Genomic DNA, 7637 nt, shown 5'->3' on the forward strand with positions numbered 1-7637 from the left:
TTCCGGCCAGCAGATGGCAGCAGAGAAACAATACGTAGAAACAACATAGTAAAAGGAGATATAATAATACAGTGCATTAATTAAATTTGAAAGAAACAGCACAGTCGGTTCGCTGTGGCGTTGCAAACCCTGCTTGAACGCACGGCTCATTTCGCTTCCGTTGCCGATGGGTCGGTTGTCGCTCCTGGGCCCGCTCCTACTGCCGCTCCGGTTGTTGCGCCAGAGTCTACCCCGACACCTGTTGCTGCGCCTGCGGTGTCTCGGGGTATGACCGGTTCTGCCCCCCTTCCACAGCGCTTTGGGGGAGAGCCAACTCAGTGCCGAGGTTTCCTTAACCAGGTGGGCATTTATTTCGAGTTGCTGCCACATGCCTTTCCTACTGAGAGATCAAAGGTGGGCTTCTTGATCTCGCTGCTCTCGGACAAGGCCTTGGCCTGGGCCAGCCCTTTATGGGAGAACAACAATCCGGTGGTTGCCGAGTTTTCCGGTTTTGTTGCTTCTCTTCGGAAGGTATTCGATGTGCCGGCTCGTGCTGCCTCTGCTGCGAAGCTCCTTATGTCCATCAGACAGGGTTCACGATCCGTAGCTGAATACGCCATTGAGTTTCGTACCCTGGCAGCAGAGGTGGGCTGGAATAATGAGGCTCTGGTCGCTGCTTTCTCTCATGGTCTCTCGGATGCCTTGAAGGATGAGGTTGCAGCTAAGGACCTACCAGTGGAGCTCGAGTCTCTTATTTCTTTCCTGATTTTGATTGACACCAGACTCAGGGAGAGACCTTCCTTTAAGGAGAGCCTGCGGAGGTCTTCTAACAGATTGGCGCCTACGTTTGCTGTCCCACCCGTGCCTCCCTCTCCTCCCACGCCTCCTGGGGATGACTTGTCTGGGGGTGAACCCATGCAGCTGGGGTTTGCTCGCCTGTCCGAGGGGGAGAGGGTACTCCGGAGACGCGAGGGCCGATGCATGTACTGTGGTCTCGGTGGGCATTTTCGGTTGGCATGTCCGAACCGTCCGGGAAACGCTCGCACCTGAGATCCTGTCGGGGGCAGATCTTGGGTGGAGTCTCCTCGTCCCCGGTTTCCCGTGTTGACAAACCACTGATCACTGTTGTCCTCTCCTGGGTCGGGGGCTCGGTGACGACCCAGGCGTTGGTGGACTCTGGTGCTGGTGGTTTGTTCATTGATAGTGTGTTCGCTGCCGCCAATTCCATTCCTCTGCAGCCTCGAGGTTCCCCACTGGCTCTTGAGGCGATAGACGGCAGACCCCTTCTGCCGCCACACGTGACTCATGAGACCCTTCCAGTGGGGATAGCCATTGGTGCCGTTCACAGAGAGTCGGTCTGTCTCCAGGTGATTTCGTCTCCACACTACTCGGTGGTCTTGGGGTACCCCTGGCTCCAGAAGCATAATCCGACTTTCGATTGGAGATCGGCCGAGATCCTCTCGTGGTCACCGCAGTGTGGGGCTAGTTGCATCCATGGGCCTGTCAAGTTGCTGTGTACTTCCTCGGACTCTCTGTTGCCTCCTGAATACGAAGAGTACCGGGATGTATTCGATAAGGTGCGCGCGGTTGCCCTACCTCCGCACCGCCCATACGATTGTGCCATAGAGTTACAATCTGGTGCCGTTCCTCCTCGTGGCAAAGTCTATCCACTGTCGGTAGCGGAGAATGAGGCCATGGAGGAGTACGTGAGGGAGGCGCTTTCATGCGGACACATTCGCAAATCCTCGTCCCCGGCAGGGGCTGGATTTTTCTTTGTGAAAAAGAAGGGCGGTGAGTTGAGGCCTTGCATCGATTACAGGGGTCTCAATCGCATCACGATCAAGAACGCTTACCCGATACCCTTGATTTCCGAGCTGTTCGATCGCCTCAAAGGGGCCACGGTCTTTACCAAACTCGACCTGAGGGCGGCATATAACCTGGTAAGGATCAAGGCGGGCGATGAGTGGAAGACCGCGTTTAACACCAGGACCGGTCATTATGAATCCTTGGTTATGCCCTTTGGGTTGTGCAATGCGCCCGCAGTCTTCCAGGAATTCATCAACGATGTTTTCCGTGACCTGTTGCAGCAGTGTGTGGTGGTCTATTTGGATGACATCTTGGTATATTCTGAATCCATGGAGGCCCACATTATGGATGTCAGACGAGTGTTGCAACGGTTACGAGAGAACAGGCTGTTCGGTAAGCTTGAGAAATGCGAATTTCACCGATCCCAGGTAACCTTCTTAGGTTACATCATTTCCGCTGAGGGGTTCTCCATGGATACTGAGAAGGTTTCGGCTGTCTTACAGTGGCCCCAGCCCAGTGGTCTCCGTGCCCTGCAGCGCTTTTTGGGCTTCGCCAATTATTATCGGAAGTTCATCAGGGACTTTTCTATGCTAGCCAAGCCTCTCACGGATCTGACCAGGAAGGGCAGTAATTTCCAGGTCTGGCCGCTCGAGGCCATCCGAGCTTTTGAGGCTCTAAAGTCCGCCTTTGTGTCGGCTCCGATTCTGTCGCATCCCAACCCTGGGTTGCCCTTTGTCCTCGAGGTGGACGCGTCTGAGACGGGAGTAGGCGCCCTTCTGTCTCAGCGTAGAACACCAGAGGGTCCTCTGCTTCCTTGTGGGTTTTACTCCCGGAAACTGTCTTCCGCGGAGTGCAACTATCAGATTGGTGACAGGGAGTTATTGGCCATTGTGCAGGCCCTTAAAGAATGGAGGCACTTGCTCGAGGGTTCGGTGGTTCCGGTTCTCATCCTGACGGACCACAAGAATCTGACCTACCTTTCTGAGGCCAAGAGATTGACACCACGTCAGGCCAGATGGGCTCTGTTCTTGTCACGTTTTAATTACGTGGTCTCCTACCTACCCGGTTCCAAGAACATCAGAGCGGATGCCTTATCACGGCAGTACTCCGAGCTGTCCGGGGAGGAGTCGATTCCGACTTCGGTCATACCTCCGAATCAGATCCTGGCCGCCATTCGCACCAGCCTGACCTCTCCCCTGGGTGAGCAGATTTTGGCGGCTCAATCTGGTGCTCCCTCTGGGAGACCCAACGGCAGGTGTTTTGTGCCTGAGGAGTTGCGCACTCGGTTGTTGCGAACCTACCATAACTCCAAGGCCGTGGGGCATCCTGGAAAGAATCAGCTGTCCTGGGCTGTTTCACGTCTGTTCTGGTGGCCTTCTCTACGTTCCGACATCGCCGTATATGTAGCGGCATGCTCCGTTTGTGCCCAGAGTAAGTCCCCTCGGCACCTTCCGTTGGGCCTTTTGCAACCCATAGCCACCGGGGAGCGCCCATGGTCACACCTGGGGATGGATTTCATTGTGGACCTCCCTGCATCCCGAGGCCATACGGTCATTCTCATGATTGTGGATCGGTTTTCCAAAATGTGCCACTGTGTTCCTCTCAAGAAGTTACCCTCTGCACAAGAGTTGTCCACGATTTTCGCCAGGGAGGTCTTCCGGTTGCACGGTTTGCCCAAGGAGATTGTGTCCGATCGGGGGAGTCAGTTTGTGTCCAGGTTCTGGCGCGCCTTTTGCTCCCAGTTGGGGATTCATCTCTCTTTCTCCTCGGCCTACCACCCTCAGTCCAATGGGGCCGCAGAACGATCCAATCAGGCCTTGGAGCAATTCCTTCGTTGCTATGTCTCCGATCACCAAGACAATTGGGTTGACCTCCTGCCTTGGGCTGAGTTTGCCAGGAACACGGCGGTGAACTCTTCCTCTGGGACGTCTCCCTTCATGGCCAATTATGGGTTCCAACCTGCCGTGTTACCGGAGGTATTCTCTCCCCAGGATATTCCGGCTGTGGAGGATCACCTTTCCGTCCTACGTGCTTCTTGGGTACAGATCCAGAGGTCCCTTGAGGTATCTGCGCAGCGCCAGAGACTCCAGGCTGATCGCAGACGAGCGCCCGCTCCTTCCTACCAGGTCGGAGACCGTGTATGGTTGTCCACCCGCAACCTCAACCTTCGAGTGCCCACTCCCAAGCTGGCGCCTCGCTTTGTTGGTCCCTTCCGAGTGCTTCGCAGGGTAAACCCGGTAGCCTATGCCCTTGCGCTTCCTCCTGGCATGCGGATCTCCAACGTGTTTCATGTCTCCCTGTTGAAGCCATTGGTGTGTAATCGTTTCACTTCCTCGGTTCCTCGGCCCCGTCCGGTCCAAGTGGGCAATAGTGAGGAATATGAGGTGAGCAATATCCTGGACTCACGCCTGGTCCGCGGTCGGTTGCAGTTTTTGGTCCATTGGCGTGGTTATGGTCCAGAGGAGCGTTCCTGGGTTCCCTCCGCAGATGTCCATGCTCCTGCTTTGCTCCGAGCCTTCCACGCACGCTTCCCTCAGAAACCGTTCCTTACTCCGCGGAGGAGGGGCCCTTGAGGGGGAGGTACTGTCATGGTCTTACCTTCTTACTGTTCTCCTTCGTTTGACATGTGCTGGCGGCCATCTTGGTTTCTGGGTTTCTTGTAGCCTCCCACCCTGCGGCTTCTCCTTCCCACTAGGAGGAGCTGGATGCCTAGCTCATATATATAGGAGGTCTGTGGCTTCAGTTCCTTGCTTGGTCCTCCTGTGTTCACATGCTTCTAAGACTGCTGCTGCTTCTGGTTCCTGATCCTGGCCTCGTCTGACTACCCCGTTGGTTCCTGATCCTGGCTTCGTCTGACTACCCTGCTGGTTCCTGATCCAGGCTTCGTCTGACCACCCTTCTGGTTCCTGACCTCTGTCTACTCAAGACCCTGCTTCGGTTTAGCCATCCGTTTGGACTTTTGCTTACAGCTTGATTTTCAATAAAGCCTTCTTATTTCCACTCATCTCTTGTTGTACGTCTGGTTCATGGTTCCATGACAGCTACCCTCCGGATCCCTGTTGGACTGCTGTGGTCGCCCACCTGGGTGTTTGTGTTTGTTTGTATTTGTCTGTCCTCTCCCTGGTGTTTCCCTCTTAGTGCAGTGGTGCGGACTAGCGATCCCACCGGCCCGTTCACTATCTAGGGCTCATTTCAGGGAAAGCCAGGGTTTAGGCACGTGATCGCCGCACGGGTGAGGAACCTGTCTAGGGACGTCAGGGCAGTCAGGTGCCAGCCGCAAGGTGAGTTAGGGGTCACCACCTTTCCCTCTCCCTTGGGCAGGGCTTTCCCTGTTTTCCTCCCTGTGTGTGATGCCGGTCATTACACCTAGCTGTAAAACCAAGAAAGGCCATCACTATCTGAGCAGCAAGGGTCGGACACCCTGCAACCCCATCCAGTTGACTATGAAGATTCATAAAGAGGCCCAGACACACCACTACTTAATATACACTGACTTCTTTATTAACTGCAAGGTATCAAATGTACAGTAGATGTTCTCATGAGAAGTCAGGGCACTAGTCTTAAATGTGGCCCTGTTGATGATGGGACTTTGACTCATGATGAGTCGGGCCTTCAGCACTCAGGAGAGGAAAAACCCCAGTGGAGGTAACCTCTAGGGAGCCATGGCTGAAGGACTGCCCTTCCCCTAGGCGGTGGAAAACCGGTGAATGTCAAGTAGGTTGACTTCTGCAGAGACCAAGCCTGGAATCTGCCTTTGATGCAGCAGGAAACTCACTTCTTTGGTGAATACGTCTGACTGCAGAAAGTCCGGTGAATGTCAAGTCCAGTAGTGAATGCAGAGACCAAGCCTGGAATCTGCCTTTGATGCAGCAGGAAACTCACTTCTTTAGTGAATACATCTGTCTGCGGAAAGTCCGGTGGGTGAGTGCAGAGACCGAGCCCGGAATCTGCCTCTTGCTGAAGTGCAGGTCATCTGATCCTGACATGGTGGCCACCATGTCGCTGACTTGTGGTAGAGTCATCACCTCCAGCTGTATCCCATATTCATTGCAGGGACACATTGAGACCCCTGCTCTGGTACAGTGATCTGCAGATGCAAAAAATATAATTATGACTGAACATGGAACAACGGAAAATGACATGTAAGTGACAGACAATTTACTGTATTAAACTTGGGCCCATGTTTATAACAGCAATACTAACGCTTATCAATGTCATTGACTGTTATAGCTGTTATTCTTGTTCTGGGACCCACTGCTGTATCCAACATAAACAGAATACACCTTATAATCGTGAAATGATTTATTTTCATATATTTTTGGAGCTCAGGAAGGTTTAGAGCTCAGTTTTCCGGATACAAATCACCAAAACCCCTGCTTTTTTACACACTTCCATAATTACAATTCTGGGAGCCATTGCTCAAGGTGATCTACATATCAAGGTCAATGGGAGCTCCCCCTAGTGGCGACTGTAGGCAGTTAGAATTTTATCATTCTTATATGCCATGTATCAGGCGATTTGGATGATTTTTCACTAACGTCTACTGCTCTGCTCATCTTCGTGGAGAATCTAAACCCTAAATTATTCTGTGTCATAAATCACATTACATTTTCTGACTCCTGTAACAAGGATCTTACCTTATTTACGGCTCTTTTTGGTTCTTAAGGCCAATACCTTCTAGCAGGGGTCACTGGTGAAGATCAGGAGATGGTTTCTTCTGCACCTCATATTGTCTCAGACCTCTGATGATCCGATCTGCTGCAATTGCCTTCCTAACCCCAGGCTGTTTTCATTTCCAGTGGTGACCAGTGGATACCGCTGTGTCCAAATTATACAGAAAACAATATCAATATACACAACGAGGATACAATTAGGCTACACCCCGTCCCCATAAATAGGTATAACTATAGACACAGCAAAGTTATGGGGCCCATAGGCTCAAAGGCCAATGTTTGTGGGGTGTGATTACCCCGAACATTTGGTGTTGTCTAAGTACTTTCTACACATACATATATTATCACATGAGAAGACATTATTACAATCAGTACACGGAAATGATGAAACTTAGAATAGTCACTGGTTACTTACCGATGCCAACAAGTCTGTGGGTTGTAGACCTGTGCCATGGGCCAGCGGTTGTAATCTGGGATTGGGTAGAGACTGCAGCTTTGGTGAAGTAGAGGATCCAGGTCTGTTTCGGTAATATCAGGCTTGTGGTCAGGGCGATCTCTTGGCCCATCATAGACTCGACATGTCATGAAAGACATGGAGTCGCTAATTGACCTTTTTGGGAAAGCCTGTGATCCTGCCATTCTGGAGGCAGGATATTAGATGGTCTCTCATCACGTCGTGCTGGAAGATCGCCGTGGGTTCACCTTCATCTGCCAGAAACTCAAAGGCAAATGCTATGGCGAACACCCCACAGTCATAGGTGTTTCTCTGCTGATCCACGTTGAGACATTTTAGATTTTTCAGGGGCTCATTGACCACTACACTGTAGATGTTATTAATCTGCTGGCAAACAGATAAAGGCAATTTGCTGGTCTTGATGCTGTCGGCCACTAGGATGTCGCCATTTTTGAAGCAGGTGGTCAGCCAGTGCACCCTGTCCTCGTCGTAGTGGATTTGTACGGCCTTCTTTAGCACACTGTACCCTGGAAAGAGAATAGCAGCGGCGGGCTGCAGGCCATCAAAGTCCCCAAACTGATTCTGCAGGAGATCCTGGGCCTGATTAATGATGTCATCATCCAGCATGCCTTCCTGGCCGCTGCTCTTCAGGATAGATAAGTGCTTTGGAGACAAGTTGTTCTGTGCTCTCCAAGTATAGGCCATCTCCACTTGTGATGTTCCCA

Source organism: Bufo gargarizans, chromosome 5 (assembly GCF_014858855.1).
Source record: "Bufo gargarizans isolate SCDJY-AF-19 chromosome 5, ASM1485885v1, whole genome shotgun sequence".
Lineage (NCBI taxonomy): Eukaryota > Metazoa > Chordata > Amphibia > Anura > Bufonidae > Bufo > Bufo gargarizans.